We start from the raw sequence: 18,442 nt of genomic DNA, 5'->3' as shown, positions 1-18,442 counted from the left end.
AAATGACGATCAGCTGAATTAGTGGCTAATATTGCCCTATCATCCACTGTATGTGTTGTCTGGTTTGCACCCTTATGAAAACACCCACCTGGTTTTCCAGAACAACCTTTCTGCAACCATTAACTTTGTGTGTTACGTACAGAAAAGCGTTTTTGACAGTTAAATTTGGCAAATGAACAGACACAGATCCACAGCAATTAAATATTCTATTCTATTGTTTAGTGTAGATCTTCAGGTATCTGTACTTGAGTATTTTCTACATTTAAACAAAAATATATTGTTATACATGTGTTTTTATAGCGTGAATACAGTAAAGAGTGAAAACAATCACGTATAATGACTCTGTATAAAAGAAATATAGAAGATAGCTATAGAAGATAGAAGATTTCACTTTTATACTCACATGCATTTAAGAGACTTTAATGTCTTACTTTTACTTGAGTAAAGAGGTTGAATTAGTTCTTCTACTTCTACCAATGTTTTTTTACACAAGTATCCATACTTCTACATAAAGAATCAGACTCATTTCACCATCTCTTCATGAATCTCATCGTACTGCAAGTGAGTGATAGTGAGACAACAAATTACAGTCCAAGACCAAATCTCAGTGTGCTTTTATGCCGTAAAGCAGTGTGTTAAAGTCATTGTGGGGATTTTGATGTTATAAGAAAAAACTATGATCTTTTCTCAACCAGGCAGGGTTTTTTTGCCCAAACCAAGAAATGGTTGTATTCACCCTCATTTCCTCATTTCTGCCAAAACTAATGCAGGTGGTTAAAACCCAATCAAACTGATATGCATGCCTGTAAACATACTATCGTTTTGGTTCACAAATACGACCTCATGTGGTTTGCAAAAACATACATATGATCCTGGAGACTGGGTTGTGGTTCAGAAAGGGCTACTGCCAGACCAGGAATGAACTGACGAGACACATGAAATTACAAAATGAAAACTTGAACTTCCAAGCAGTCTCAATTCCAAATGGTTTAATTGCCAATTGACATGGTCCACTAGGTTAGCATTACATAATTATATGACATTAAGCTTAAATGTAATACCGACACTGAGGTTGAAGTCATAAATAAATCCTATTGTGTTTTGCTTAGGAGAGGAAATGTGATTCTGGATTGTTAGCTCTTCTGTAACAGCATGCTACATCCTCTACTGGATAGCCAATCTGGCTATACTCACATCCTGCATATCCACTATAAATGTACCTCCTCCTTATTCAGAAATGTCTGTCTGACTATTTACATATAGCATATAGCAAATATATGTGACCCGCAACATGTCGACCTAGCTAGTCGTCAGTATTGTCATTTAAAATGCAAATGATATGCACATCGAAATTATGTTCGACCATACGATCGTATTATAAGCTGTAATGGGAGCATGTAAGCATCTGCTATTAATATGAATAACAAACCAACACTAGGTAGCACAAACGTGCTACCTAGTGTAAAAAGCAAGTGTTATGATGACCCTTCTACAAGTTGTCAAGATATTTTAGCTTGGACAAAAGCAGTGCAGGAACCAACCAAGGAATGACGAGACGGACCAGTCCTGCCCACAGAGCTATGCCATCAATGTGACTAAAGGTTGCGTGTTTTCTATAACATAAACACCCTGACAAACGCTGTGTCCTTATAAAGTGCTGTATGTGTCTAGCATGGATGAATCCAGCCGAGGCTGCCAGTGATTTGATTTCACTCTGCAGACACATCTGGCAAGGACGTCCGAATCTCCTAAAAACAGAAGCGATCACAAACCCTTGGCAGAGGTGGGCTTAAAGCAATGATGACAGAGAAGTAATCTAGCAGCTTTTGTTTACATCCAACAAGGCAGCCACTAAAGAGCATCTGTCTTTTGATATGGCTGTTGCTTCCATTTTAAGCGACTTGCTCCATGGAGCTCCCCCAGGCAAAGGTCCTTAGATGCCATTACTAGAGAGTCATCACTCCTAAAAACTACAACAAGCATTTTTCTGGAAACATTTTCCGTAGTTCTGCATAAATCTTCCAGATCATTGTTTTGAACAGCTGTAGAGCTATCCAATTGTGTACAGAGGCATTGTCATCTATGTCCTTTGGTCACACCACTTGGAAGTGGGGGGTGACTACACCCTAGTGTGTGCCAGTGATTTGCAGAGGCACAACTTTGAGTCACAAAAGTGACATTCCCACACAACTAAACTGCCTTCTTGAATTACGTTTGACAAGGACCATATTATCTCCCATTTTAGATTTCTTTATGTGACATAGTTCACAAGTATAATGAGGCACAGTTCTCACCCAATGGCGGGAGGAATTGGTGGTGGAAGGATTTAACAAAGTGGTACATCCACTAACACCAAACTTCAGAGGATTTGTGGCTTCATAAAAGCATGGTGTTTTATGAAGTGTGTTTTTATTATGCAGTGTATGTTGACGCTATGAGGAAAAAAAACATGATCTTTTACTAGCGCTAACATGTGCTTTTGGTGCCTAAACACAACCACATTCATTACGAGGAAGTGGATATGCATTTCCTCAAAAGCACCACAAGCATTTAAAACTATCATGTTGACAAGCAGATCTGTAGACATGTATAAAAAAATGTGTTTTGGTTCAGCAAATACACTATCTTCCTTATGAAACAAAACTGGGCAGACATTTTTAGATCTGTGGAAATCATCAGTCATTTTAGTACCAGGTTGAAAAATAATACCTCAGGAAAAAACTTGTTTATGTTTTAATACACGTTTGATCATATGATTTGATTTGATTATGGCAGAAGTGGACAATAAAGTTAAAGAGATGGGTTTTTTTCAGTGGTTCTGGATTTATTGGTGTAATTGTCATGTTGCAGCTAAATATTCCTCACCCTGTGTGTTGTTGAACCTATGTAGCTTTCACTTGGTGGTCCAAAATGCATCCATAGAGCTGACCCACCTCCTGATATAAATGTAAATCGTGATTTGATTTCTGCGAATTGAAAACAATTTCATCTTAATTTTACACAGCGAGTGTTACCATAACTTTTTAGTGACTCTTACATTTTTGACACTATGCTGTGTCCTGCACACCAACAGCCACAACCAACACCTATGACTCATAGTATTGTTACGAAACAATACAAACTTTCAAAAACAATCATTCATTTGGACAGCCTAAGCAAAGCCACATATAGCCATAACCAGTTCATGCCTAACCTTAATCTAACTATAATTCAAATTTGAACCAGTTCCTCAGAAATGAGGTTCTGCCTCATAAGGACCTCATTTTTGGTCATTCAGTGCATTTACAGGGTTGTTAAAAGTCAGATTTGAGTTGGACTAAGACAGTAATTCAGTTTTCTAAATGTCATGTAAGCTTTTTAGTCCAACTAAAATCAAGCTAGTGTTAGTCAGACTAACATACCTGGATAATGCAATTCATAGTCCGATTACACTTAGTCGGACTGGAGTTGTACTTGGCGCTCTGTGCATGCAACAAAATTCCTCCCTGGTCTTTGATCCGGAAGTAGAACGAGACAACGTATAAACTGCAGTACTCTTGCCAGCAGTGTCTTTCTTTGGACAACACAACAACCATAAGAGCCATGCTTGATCTAATTTCTATCACGATTGACATGTGCAGGTAAGAAACACAGCACGATCCATCTCACCGTCTATCTCGCTGTTCGGCGATTGTTTGTCTGTGATGTAAAGGTCAACTGGAAACTGATTTAATACACACTAGCTTATACAGAGACACAGCGCCATCTATGTAGGCGGAGTCAGACTTGACAAAGTGAATATTCGGACTTAGCATGTTATCCAGTTGACCGTCATAGTCGGATTATGGCCTTGGCTCGATTAAACTGTGCATGTCAACGTACTGAGTGTTTATGGCAGAAAAGGTCCTACAGAGGTAACAAGAACACACAAGGTTCTCAGCCTCCACATCCTGCTAGAGGACATAACCCAGACCTGGACATTGAACATATATATACATACAAATTACTGGTAGTGAGAGCAGCACACATCCAAAGGTGATCACACCCACACACACAAACACACAGGAAACAAGAAACGTGCACAATGACTCACATACCACAAGTCCAAATGAAGGAATTTCAACATGAACACACACATTTGAGACTTTCTGTCCACAAAACACTTCCTTTTACGATGATTAACATGGCGATTCAGGCTGGAGCGTGTCATTGCTTTGAAGAGCGGACACCGAACCTCAAAGCTCCTCATCAAGGGTTTTTTGACTTGAGTTGAAACGTCATGACAAAAAGCCAAATCACTGCCACATTCTGCAGCATGAAGAGCCGCAGACATGTTTACTGGAAGCCAATTACACAGGCCAACACACATCAGTGCATTTTTAATTGTGTTTGTCGGCTCTCTGACAGAGACGCCCTGTCTCTGTTGCTTGGAGGGCCACTGCAGCATGACTGGGATCAGATGAGAGGATAAATACGTCGTCCTGTCACAGTTCAATACTGTACTATGTAAGACGAAACAGTGAAGTAAACAAATAGATTTGCATGTGTGTGACAACAGCAAGATGTTCATTATATCGGTGGGAAAATGTCACAAATGAGCAAAAAATGTTCATCTTCCGCCGCCGACTAAAAGCACATCTCTTTCGACTCTCGACTTTCTCGACTAAGACAGCGACAACAACAAATTGTGCTGGAATGCACTTATTGTAAGTCGCTTTGGATAAAAGCGTCTGCTAAATGACATGTAATGTAATATTATGTATATTACATAATCTCAAAGCCATCACTGGCTCATCCTAACATAATGGATGATTTACTTTCTTTCTTTTGTTTCCTTCATCTGATAAGATTTTACTGTCTCTGCAGTGCTATTATATATAGCCGTGGTTCTCAAACTGTGGTACGTGTACCACCAGTGGTATGCTAGCTTCCTCTGGTGGTACTTGGAGGAAAATCACAAATACTTTTCTACTCTATATACCAGGGTATGTGAATAGAGTGAAGCTGAGGAGTAAATGAAACTAATAACAGGAAAAAATAATAAATTAATTTACTAATTTGGGTAAAATTTGTGTGTGTGGAGGAAAGAGGACAGTGAACTTGGCCTCAAATGGTGCCACTTCTTGCCCCAGAGCTGTTGCTGACATCTGACAGCTTCAGACTAGCAGCTGCATCTGCTTTTAATTGCCAGAGAAAGGTTTGCTGCTCCACATCTCATCAAGGAAATGAGGCACCGGACAGTGGACAGAGAAGGAGGGAGACAGAGGAGAGGATGGGTTTTTGCAGGTAAGGTTTGAGTTTCATAAGTAAATTTCATGAGAAAATGAGGAAAAGACAAACCAGCACAGATCTGTTTGGAGGCAATGAAACTTCACATTTCCAATATCTGGACTATTGAAATTGAATAATCGCCATTAAGAATTTAGGTTAGATTGGGACAGTTTAGGTAAATTAGGTTAGGTTAGATTAAACCAGGTTAGGTGCATTAGGTTATGTTAGATTAAGCCAGGTTAGGTATATTAGGTTAGGTTAGATCAAATTAGGACAGTTTAGGTAAATTAAGTCAGGTTAGGTTAGCACAGGTTGCGTAAATTAGGTCAGGTTAGGTTAAGTTAAGTTAAGACAGGTAAAGTGAATTAAGTTAGGTTAGGTCAAGTTAGGTAAGGTTGGTATAGGACAGGTTAGACTAGAAAAGATTAGATTAGGTTAAATTAGGTAAAGTTAAATCAAATTGTAAATAAATTAAAATGTATTATGTGGTAAATCGCATTTGGCTCCAAATAAAAAAACCTACCTTACAAATACGGACAGCACATATTTACAAAGAATTATAATTTAACTGTTTAACAATTTAATTATTCTTGGTAGAAAATATTTCTCCTGTTTTCTCTAACTGATAAAAGATGTATTCAAAAGTAACCGACAATGTCTGTTTAATTTTGTTTGATGGTTTCATTTATTTTGTTTATCAGATGAGGCTGCTTTATATCCATGCCACCATTCAGCTGCATCTAATCTGAATAATCTGCATAATATTGGTCGTCAAGAGTGGTTAGAACTTGAGTGTACATTTTAGGGTATTGCCCTGCACGAAAACTCATGTGTCACTCTTGTGCAAACCAGGTAAAAAAAACATTTTGTGTTCCCACTAGTCATGCAGCAAGTCCACCCCCCCAGATAAACTCCGCCCTCATCTTCCTTTGATCTGTATGACAGTCAGCAGGCTCCTGCTTTTCTATATTGGATATTATACTATTTCATTACTATTTAATTATTACGACATTTACTGGAATGTAATCAGTAATCTTATTTTGAACTGGATCACTTTGATGAGGGAGGCGTGGATCAGTGTAAAAGCGGAGCTGCAAAGCAGTTGGGAATCCTACATTGATGACCATTAGATGTGACAGAAACCGAGCAAACCACTGGACTACTGAAGGAACCACAATCAAAGAGGAGCTGCATGTTCTCAGGCTTCTTCACACACAAGCAGACACCACCAACATGTGCTCCAAGCTGTTGGGAATTCACTACAGGCTAAAGGCTGCCCCTTAGCCTGTAAGCACAACAAACTGGACCACCCAACCTGACAGCAGGATTTGCTGCAAGGTGTTTCCCATCAATTATCCAGAGTGTGGCATCTCACCATCATCTCATTTGTCCCACCACAGGTTCATTATTACATGTTTCATCCATCCATTATCTACCAATTACCATTAGAGGGTCATGGGAGGAGCTGGCGCCAATCCCAGCTGAGACTGAATGAGAGGCAGAGTTGGACAGGTCTGCAGCCAATCACAGAGCTGACATACAGTCTTCCATAACTACATCCATAATAACTCATACATGTCACATGAGATGTACATATGGACATGCAGGGTGACTTTCAGACCTGGTATTTACATCTGTCCTGAGTGATCACATGCAGGTCGTGTTGGATTCAAGGCTAAACTCTCCCAATGAATCCTGCATGTATCTTCAAACCTCGCCAGGGCAGGTAGCAATTAATCCCTCTTTATAATTTATGCATTTTTGCTGTAAATTTTTTATCACATTAATTTTTTTTTTCCTCCAAACGTTCTTTTTGATGACCTGTTTGGGTGAAAAATAGGGAAAAACACGTTCATGAGCAAATAATGTTACTGCACGAACGCAAATATTAACGTACGACTGCGCTGCTTCTCTCACGACCTTTGACATAAATGTGACGCCATACATGTGAATCTCATGTTGTCACAGGGATGCCAAGCAATGCAGGGCACATGAAAGAGTAGGTGGTGTTGTAACAAACAAGGGAGACTTTTACCTGCTTTATTATTTTTGCAATTTTTGAAAACCATCAAGGTCCTTGAATTTTTTTAATTTTTATTTTCATTTAAGTGAATCTTGTAAAATAATGGTGTCAGGCATGAGAATGGTGCTTTAGAATGGTATGTTCCACTAGCACATTCCAAGAGCGTACCCATGGATATCGTCTTCTTCTCCTTTTTTCAGTTTTGGATCTCACACATACATACAGTATCTCTGCAGTCACACACACACACACACACGTCTCAGAAGTTGAGGGGAAGCTAAAGTCAGAACATTTCCACACCACAGCACCAGACATCATCTGTCATAGAGTGACAGTAGAGTGAGGTGGAGGTGCTGGCATGAGGTCACTGTTTCTATATATACACAGCATAAGCATCACTGGGTCTGAGTGAGAGACACACACAGAGACAGAGACAGAGCGAGGTGCACAGACCAAATCTGTACTTGTGGTGTGTGTGTGTGTGTGTGTGTGCTGTAGACACCAGACAGTGCCTTTGTAAGTGTCTGCCACTTCTCCCTCACTATCCATTGTTCCCATGAGAAGTTCCGCCTCTCCCTCTCTCATCTCTGTCTCTGTAAAACAGGTCAGGTGTTCGTCACTGAGTGAAGGAGGACCTGTGACAGTGACAAGACAACCATCGAACACAGGCAGGTCAGCAACATGTTACAAGATAATCCTTTATTAATCCCACAATGGGGAAATCTCTGATTAAATTATTCATTAATTCTTCGCCTACTGCTTTGTCCTCCACATGAGAGTCACTGGTGCCAATGCTTGCTGACAGGTCAAAAGGCCATGGACAGGTTGCCAGTAGAATGTCCAATGTAAATGGAACGCAGCATTAGCTGCTAGCCCACTTGGCCTTTTTCAATATTAGGCATTGGGCCTTAAGTTAACCTCAGAAGAGGGGGATTAGTTGTCCTTTAGCCTATCACATGACTCTCTCAGTATAGCTGAGATAGTCATATAGTTGTTTTCATATCTCCCATGACATTCCCCCGCTGCACACAGAGTGCCTCATTTTACGCCACGATGGGAGGCAACACCAATACACCATATTAGAGAGAGACATCACTGTGAATTATTCATTCTAACACTAAACACAGAGAGCAGAACACTCGTTGATGTGTGTTACGTAAGTAGTGCAGGCCAGAGAGGTAGGGGAAGACAAAAAGATTTGACTGTGCGCTTTAGGTATGGCCCTGAAAACTCATCACCAGCACTCTGCTCGGCTGTGCGTTCACTGATGCTCATATGGGCATGTCCCCATCAATATTAGAGTCAGACTCCACTTGAGCAGTCACTCAGCCAAAATACGATCGCCATCTTTCGGCAGTGCTGTCACTAAAGACTCTACCAGACTCGCTTAAATACTTCTTTGCTGAGTGTTGGAGATTAACTACAGTTCGGCATTGTTCATTTTGCTTCCTGTGACGACACTCTCTGACCAATCAGTGGCCGGTCGCCTGTCCATGTCACATTTTCGTATCAGCTAAGAACCTAGCCAGTACCAAAAAAAGCACCAGGTACCAGGTACTATCCTTACTGCAAAAAAAAACAAAACAAGTTGAGACGTTTCAGAACTGTATAGTGGAGAAGCTCCAATATAAAGACCAACAATCATTCACTCTCACACTCAAACCTATGGACAATTTAGAGGGTTAACCGCTGTATGTTTTTCTACATGTGGGAGGAAACTTGAGAACCCAGAGAAAACCCACAAACATGCAAACTCCACACAGAAAGGCCTTCATGCTGTGAGGCAACAGTGCTAGCCACGTGAGACATGGTGTGGCCCTGTGTGAAAATATAAGACGTTTAAATGGATAAAAAAATGTCTTTTAAGGCACATCACAGTCTGAAAGTGGTTGCAGATTTACAAGCTAGTTTTAAGAATTCTGGCCAAGCAAATCTGCTAAAAGCCATTGGCAGCTTGTTTTTCTTAAAACAAGAACATTTATATCACGTTAAGAATATTCGGCTTATTTCTAATGGGGCTGTTTTTACAGTGTAGTGTGAGATGGCGGCAAACAGTTGGACCTGGGCGTCTGTAGGACTTCTGTGTTTTTATCACAATCATGATTTTAGTTTCTGCGAGCACTACCTAAAACAACTGCCTAATAATGTGCCTGCTTCTGTCCATCTACCTGGTCCTTCCTGGATGCATGACTAAGTAATGATATGGTAAAAGACAGAAATACAACACATAACTTACTAAAGAGAATCGTGACTTTACACTCATTTCACTCACAGTGAATATGAGAGATGAAATATGCTGATGACACTGTTGTGTTCATGGACAATTTAAATAAGTGACACGCTTTTGCTGGGAATCCATGATGCACTCACTGCCCTGCAAATATTAGACATCATTTGAGAATTGTACCAATAGGACTGAGGAAAAAGAGGATTGTGAAGTTTAAATGGAAGTGGTCAGTGTGAGAAAAAGCCACTCTGGCTCCTGTGCTTTTGTAAGTGCTGGGACTAAAGTTTGTGGTGACCAGGGAGATGACCTGTGTTCTAAGCCTCTGCTACATTTCCGCACTACAGATTAGCAACTCGCAGGAAGCTTTGTTCAGGCAGGAGCCAGCTGCCCACTACAGTTGAGCAGGTCTTTGTGGACCCACATCACCACCAGAGTTATATCATGGTTGTTTACCTTCTTGTCACCAAGTATTTTAAAAGGCATAGGTGAAGTGTTGTTGATGAACTGACACATCACACATCCTGAATCAATGACAATCACCAGCTGACTTCCTCTTCACACCTCGATTGTAACCAATGCGCAGTGCTCATGAATCTGTATTTGTTGTGAGTTCCTGTGCTCTGGAGGGAAGTCTGATGAAAGGGGCTTAGATCTCCAACCCTACCTTTAAGTTTGTGTTGCTTTGTAAACCACTCGCTCACCCACAACAGTCCATGGAGAAAAGCAGCAATTTGACGTCACAGCACTATTGACCCACTGCTGCCTCCATCATTAAGTCCAAATGTCATTTTGTGACATCAGTGTATGTAATTCTTTGTTCAGAATAACCACAGTGACACAAACATACCACATGAGGCAGCAGAACAGCAGCTCCTGCATCTCTGAGCGCTAACAATGATCATTTCCTCTATGGACTTTGGTGCAGGAGATGAGCCTTTTGTCCAGTGTTTGTTATATTTTTGCAGAGAATCTGTGTCTCAGACTGGTTCCTGGTGGCACACACACAACAAAACCAGTACTGATTATGTGTCAGTATTTCATAAAATTGATAAAACATGTCAAAATAAACTTGAACTATACCTTTAATGTTTGCAAAAGTGCCGTTTTCCTTAGACCATTCATTTTCTGAGGTGATTTTCTTTGCCGCTGTAGATGTGTTACACCATCTGATTCTTTGTTCTTGTTCTGGTATGTGTGCATCACTTAAGTCTGCTTTACTGCACGTGTGTGTGTGTGTGTGTGTGTGCAAAACCGTCTCAAAGTTGTCTCCCTGTTTAGACAGATCGAAGAAACCCATAACAGGCTGTTGATTGTGTATACTTTAAACTGAAACAAACTCGGATAACATTTCAAAGGATTATGATAAAATGGAATCATTGTGCTGTATTTTCAGGACACAGAAACTAAACAGGCATCGAGGGATCAGGGATGACTTTCCTGAACCTCAAAAGCATCTCGATAAACAACCTGTCCTCCAACTCAAACTATGGATCGTTTCGGCCAACCCCTGAACACGACCCAGAGATATGTTTTTAGCACACCGGTATTTTCAACTCAGCTATGCACAAGTGTTAGTGAGGTTAGGGTTAGGGCTAAAAAACCCAAAAACGAGACGAGGCAGTAAGTTACAGAAAATGACGTAGAAAAAATGTGTGTAAACGAGGGAGTCGAACAGCTAAGGGCACCTCTTTTAAACACATACCTACGGGTCGTACTTTTTTCTTAATTTAACCATAATTCAAAACGTCTCATGTGCTAGATTTCATACAGGTGATTTTCAGGTGTTTGAATTAAGAAAAATTAATTTAAATAATTTAAAAAATGTAAAATGCATCATGGATAGAACACTTAAAGTACACAGTAATTATTTGAAGTTTACTATGATATGAGCATTTTTAAAATGAAGTTGTGAATATAATAAAAATACATACACTACCAGTCAAACGTTTGGACACACATTCTCATTTAATGTTTTTTCTTTATTTTCATGACTATTTACATTACATTTATATTTTAGATACTTCAAAATAGCCACCCTTTTGCTTTGATTACTGCTTTGCACAACCTTGGCATTCTCTTGATGAGCTTCATGACGTAGTCATCTGAAATGGTTTTCCAACAGTCTTGAAGGAGTTCCCAGAGATGCTGAGCACTTGGCCCTTTTGCCTTCACGCTGCGGTCCATCTCATCCCAAACCATCTTGATTGGGTTTAGGGCAGGTGACTGTGGAGGCCAGATCATCTGGTGCAGCACTCCATCACTCTCCTTCTTGGTCAGATAGCCCTTACAGAGCCTTGAGGTTTGCTTGGGGTCATTGTCCTTTTGGAAAAATAAATGATGGTCCACCTAAACGCAAACTGGACGGGATGCCATGCTGGTTCAGTGTGCCTTCCATTGAATAAATCCCCAACAGTGTCACCAGCAAAGCACCCCCACACCATCACACCTCCTCCATGCTTCACAGTGGGAACCATGCATGTAGAGACCATCCATTCAAGACACGGCGGGTGGAACCAAAGATCTCAAATTTGAACTCATCATACCAAAGCACAGATTTCCACTGGTCTAATGTCCACTCCTTGTGTTTCTTGGCCCAAACAAACCTCTTCTGCTTGGTGCATTTCCTTAGTAGTGTTTTTTAGCAGCAATTGCTAACAGCTATGACCATAAAGGCCTGATTCTCAGTCTCCTCTGAACAGTTGATGTAGAGATGTGTCTGCTGCTAGAACTCTGTGTGGCATTCATCTGGGCTCTAATCTGAGGTGCTGTTAACTTGCGATTTCCGAGGCTGGTGACTCGGATGAACTTATCCTCAGCAGCAGAGGTGACGCTTGGTCTTCCTTCCCTGGTGTGGTCCTCATGTGAGCCAGTTTCGTCGTAGCGATTGATGGTTTTTGAGACTTGGGGACACATTCAAAGTTTTTGCAATTTCCCGGACTGACTGACCTTCATTTCTCAAAGTAATGATGGACTGTCATTTCTCTTTATTTAGCTGTTTGGTTCTTGCCATAATATGAATTCTATCAGTTGTCAAATACCAACCTGACTTCTGCACAACACAACTGATGGTCCCAACCCCATTAAGAAGGCAAGAAACACCACAAATGAACCCTGACAAGGCACAGCTGTGAAGTGAAAACCATTTCAGGTGACTACATCATGAAGCTCATTGAGAGAAGGCCAAGGGTTTGCAGTGCTGTCAACAAAGCAAAGGATGGCTACTTTGAAGAATCTAAAATATAAAACATGTTTTGAGTTATTTCACACTGTTTTACAAAAGTCCATATGTGTTCATTCATAGTTTTGATGCCTTCAGTGAGAATCTACAAGATAAATAGTCAGGAAAATAATGCAAAACCCTTAAATGAGAAAGTGTGTCCAAACTGTTGACTGGAAGAATACAATAGAAATACACAAAGTGCTAATAAAATTACAGATACACTAAAAACGACGGTTGTATAAGACAGGTGAGGCTTCTCACTCACTTCCTGATAATAGGAAAATGATTACACACAGCTTTATTAAAACCTGGGTGCAGCAGTTCTGGCTGTAATTAACAGCTGGACTGGCTACCAAAAGGCACAGACTCAAAACCAGATGTTCCATATTGCCAATGAAGGTGATGCAGAGTGGACCTGCTCTGGCTTTGACGGAGGTGCCATTCACCCTGTTATAAGTTGATGTACCGTCAAAATAATCTTGGAAATACTACACTGTGTCACTTTCAAGCAGAACTATGCAGGATTTCTATCCTAATTTTACAGCTTCATAGTCAATGTGATGGTTAAATGTCTTGTTACAGGGAGATTGGGGACTGTCTCCACTCTCCCTACAAGATCAGAGCCACCAACCCGGAGTCTTAAGAATCAGGAGGTCTCACAAAGTCTTGGGTCTTGTGAGAAACACAAATTGCTCCATGGCACCACACACACACTAGTCAGGTACCGGCTATAAGAACAAGGCAGTCACAGTGTAATTTTAGTTCATCATGGCAGAGGCGGCAAAAAAGGAAGAGGAGAAAACCATTGTCAGAGGAAGCGACAATGGCGACAATGGTGAGGTCACACACGAGTACACATCTGACCCCGCTTTTTTCGAATGGACAGAAATGAAAAACGCAGAAGCATGCAAAAGAGATGCCAATTTGGCATTTTTGCTTTAGCAGGACCTCTAATGTACAAACAACCATGCCATTAGACCAGGTACAGCAGCCTGTGTTACAGCATTTTATTCAAATATGATAACATTATTTATCAAGATATTAGAAACAAAATCTAACCCCCGGTTGTGCCATGTGTCGAAAAGTAGTACTAATGAAGAGGTGATATTCACCCTGTTATTAGTTCAAGTACCATCAAAATAGTCTTGGAGATTATTTGAAGGTTGAAATACTTTGATATAAGGTCGAACAATCAACAACAGAAGAATGAAACTGCAGCTTTTGTGATTTGTAAATGTATTGTTTCAAACTGTAGTTGTTCAGCCCTAGTCAACATCAGGCATCCTTATCCAAAACATCCAGTATTATGGAGCATGATGAGTGCCTGTGGAGCTCTGTTGATAAACACAGGTGCTCTGGACAGATATGTCTGATAAGATGACAACAGAGAGATAACACAGTGGCTAGATCATACATTTCTGAGCCAAATCACACAAGCAACAAAAAGCACAGCCTTTCCGAAACATTAACTTTTATCGAATTCCTCCAAATCCACTGCATGATTTACTGGACTGTTGAGTGACTGTTAGCTGATATGGAGTGATGCTGATGATGACCTGTGGGCTGAGGAGAGCGGGCACTGGAGTCTCTGTTGCTTCCAGGTGCTTCCAGGAATAGCAGAGCCAGCTAATGTGCACTGGCCAGCAAAGTGGCCTTTAATGCCTGTTGATGGAAAACACAGCCGGACAATTACGGCACCCATATCTAATCACAGGGTCAGGGGTCAACTCTCATCCACCATTCATCTTCATTTGGCGTGCCAGTCACAAGCTGTTACCTCATCACTGGAGGCAGGATGATGGATCTCAGTGTACAGTCAGGAGTCAATAAGGAGACACACATGCACATACACTTTCTCCGGTTACATTTCAGGACGTACGATAGACTTACATTCATTTCCAGAGATGACAATAGCCATAACCACAACCCTTAACCCTAGAGTGACCTAAACCTAACGTTCACCTCACCGTAATTTTAAGAGGGTATTTGAAGTGTAGTTGTATGAACTACTGAGACCTTTTCAGCACTAACTTCACCAAGTGTGAGAGTCACTGATGCTCACTCATTGAAAACCTGGAAAAACAGATTTTAGCCTCATAGTAAAAGGCACACCAGCTAAAATCTACAGCTGCTTGATTTTTCTGTGATATCATTAAAATATGGTATTTTCTCCAGGCACCGTTTTACGATTGGAAATTGAAGTTTCACTCTCTCCCGCAGCAAAGTCCATAGAGAAAATCTGCATTTTTAGCTCATTGCAAGAGGAGCTGCTGGTCTAGTGCTGCCTCATGTGGTCAGTTCATGTCACTAAATGTCAAGTAAATCCAAACTAGGAATTTCAAATACAGAAGTCACAAACCAACACCTTTGAACTTACTGATGGAGGCAGCTGTGGATCTGAGCACTTAACCTAACTTAACTTAACCAGTTCCTCTGAAACAAGGTTCTGGCCTCATTAGGACCAGGTTTTACTCTCCATGAGTACTACTACTCCTGACAAGGTCAGTGTTTTGACCGAAAAGGTCCTAAAGAGGTAACAAATACACAGATATACAATGATGTAATAAAATGCAGTTGACATTCTTGCTCCATCGCAGCAGAACCTCCACATACACACTCAGACCAACACAGAAACACACTCACACATTCAGTGCTCACCTAATAACCGTGATGTAATGACAGAGCACATTTGTACAGACAGCAGGTTCAGGGGAGGAGGATCATGTTCCTGAAAAGCCTGAACCCTGTGTTGTCTCCTCTCAGAGGACACAGCAATTGATATTCAGGATGCTCCGACAGACAGAGTGTGTTCACTGCAATAAATCGCAACAGAGCTACATGACAACGGTCTTCTTGGATTTTAGTAGGGGAACTCCTATCCTGGGTGAAGGCAGCAGCAGAGTCTGCCAATGATTTGATTTTGCTCTGAAGACACGTCTGCCAAGGACACCATGATGGACAACTACAGAATCCCCTAAAAAAGGAGAGCCAGTCACAAAACCCTGGCACACCAGGGACAGGCTTAACACAATGACAACAGAGAAGCGACGACCAGTGCACACCTCTTCCTCCTGCTTCTTCTTCTCAACTGGCTGTCCTGTGAGGAGGACACGGAGTCCTATTCTTCCTCCTCCAGGATGGAGGAAGGACACAGACGCCCTCCAAGGGCCAGACATCAGCTCTTCAACTGTAGGCCCTTCAGTACAGAGCTAAACAACCTCCCACCAGCAAGAGAACCCTCTGTACTGATCACAACGCACAAAGCAGCCTGTAATCCTCCCATCAGAGGCAATGACTCAAGAGCCTAAGGATCAAGAGCCAAGTTAGCTCCAACTAGCTAACTTTGTGAGGAGGAACCTGAGCAACAGACACCAGAAACATGGTGAACAAACTACAGTTTCTGGACACAAAAGGAATTTCCTTGCATCTTTCAAGGACTTGGTAACGTAACTGGGTGTAGCAGAACATTAACACAAATTGGATAAGGACGTTTAACTGTGTGAAATGTTGTATTGAGCTTACTCAGTGCATGTGTGTTGTTGTTGTGTCTAGATTTAGATGACGTTTGATTGATTGATGTGTCACTGTGACTTATCAATTATTAAATTAATTATTAATCATAATCCAAATTGGTAATTGGCTAAATTCATGAGACTGAATCAGTAAATATTGTCCCTTCTTTCTAAAGGGTGGGCCCCCAAGAAACTGTAACTTATTATTAATGTTATTATTAATCTTAATCTGGAATAGTTATTGGATAGATAAAATGTAAACTCCAATACAGTCCAAAAATCCTATATATATTACATGGTTCACTACACACAGACTGTAATGGATATAAGATGCAGCAATATCATTTTAAATGTGTAAAATGACTGTATCACACTGATATCAGTAGATACTTAAGGTTGTGATGTTCGATCGGACACGAACACGTGTCTAATTATTCTTCTTTGGATGGTGTGGTTGCAGTTGTGGTCAACGGTCTGAAGCAACAAGAAGTAAACAAAATGAAGTTACATAATCTGCTTTTTTGAGATAACTTTAGTGCAGTAAAAGTAAAAGACAGAAGCAAACATCTCTGGCAACAGCAGGATTCCACCAAAGGTGAAGCATGCGTGGGAGGAGGTAGAGTGTATCCACATTAACACTGAAATACTGCACCTCAGTCTTCAGACCAGTTTTCTGATGGTCTACTACTTTTCAAAAGATAGCTTTGTGCCAAAAATGTGCCTGACCACACGCCATTTCAACACTAACCTGCCCATAGGTGCACAAGTTAATCTGTTGTTAAAGTAACACATGACAGGAAGAAGACAACATGTGTTGCATCACTTTTTCCCCAGTGTAGAGAGTTTGACTTGGTGACAAAGGTCATTCACAGTGCGTTAGACAGCATTAAACTCGACTTATTCTTTCAGCTTCTCCCTTTAGGTGTTGCCACTGCAAATCATCTGCCTCCCTCTTACCCTATCCCTTGTTTCTTCTTCTGTTAGACCAGCTGTCCTCATGTCCTTCACAACATACTGTAATGAACCTAATCTGTGGTTTTCAACATATTTTGTCCAATTGAATCACTATCCCTCCTCTGCACGTGACCAAACCATCTCAACCTCTCTCAGATTATCTCCAAATCATTTAACCTGAGCTGTCCCTGGAATATGCTCATTTCCAATCCTGTCCATCCTGGTCACTCCGAACAGAAATCTCAGCATCTTCAGCTCTGACACCTCCAGCTCTGCCTCCTGCCTTTTAGGCAGTGCCACTGTCTCCAAGCCATACATCATAGCAGATCTCACTACCGTGTCGTAGACCTTTCCTTTTACTTTTGCTGCTGTTGTTCTGTCACACACTCGTCTCCACCCACTCCACCCAACCTGCACTCTCTTCTTCACCTCTCTTGTGCACTGTCCATTGATGGTTGGCTGACCCTGGTGAGGTACAGTAGTAGTTTTACAGTAGTAAGTTGTGTAAAACAAAGTCAGGGCAGTTTCATGCAGGAGGAGGTATTATATTGCAATGGAAAACCAACCAAACCATGCAGTGTTGAGGCGAGGAGGTACTATGTAGTGGAAAACCGCCATTACAGAACTTACAGACACCCCCAGTTTTTTTGTCATTTGTCATCAGTTCACTTGACAGTCTTCAAACTGTGTAAGCAACTTCCTGACCCACTGTTCACATTATATATTGCAAGTGATCAGATCCGATCAGCGTGTGGCCATATAGGCCAGAGGCCATGTTCCGTAAAAACACGTATTCTAAACAAAATGAACAAAATGGACAACAGGCTTCTGTGCCTGTTTCTGTCCCACCTCCTTCTCCGTTTGAGTTGCTCTGCGAGTCTGAAGACCCTTTGAAATCCGAACGACCGAGATGTTCAGATTGAAACGGATCTGTAAAAATCTGATCAGGATCACATTCAAAACCATCTCTGTATGTGGTTTGAATCAGCTTGGGTGTCATTTAGCTGTCCAGACTGCCAAAAAATCAAGCTAGACACAAGTATATGCTTAAAAATCCGAGGTAAAAATCCGAGGTAAATATGGTAAAGAAGGCCGTACTAAGGTGTGTGCCCACTTTGATGCTTTTTGGATAAGAACTGCAAGAGATATCTATAAAAAAAACAAAAAACAGGAACACATTCAACAGGTACTGTACTCGTTGAAAAATATACAGATATGGTTTGTATTTATATAGCGCTTTTCTAGTTTGTGTTTGC

General features: G+C 41.0%; 1 protein-coding gene across 2 annotated transcripts in view; it reads right to left on the bottom strand.

The window, feature by feature from the left end:
* Positions 1–18,442, bottom strand: part of scube1 (signal peptide, CUB domain, EGF-like 1) — a 135,363-nt gene that overhangs the window by 108,375 nt on the left and 8,546 nt on the right. The window lies entirely within an intron of this gene.

The sequence above is a fragment of the Solea senegalensis genome, linkage group LG3 (genome assembly GCF_019176455.1).
Source record: "Solea senegalensis isolate Sse05_10M linkage group LG3, IFAPA_SoseM_1, whole genome shotgun sequence".
Taxonomy (NCBI): Eukaryota; Metazoa; Chordata; class Actinopteri; order Pleuronectiformes; family Soleidae; genus Solea; species Solea senegalensis.
Note: the sequence above shows the minus strand (reverse complement) of the source record. Positions and strands in the feature narration are given on the sequence as shown.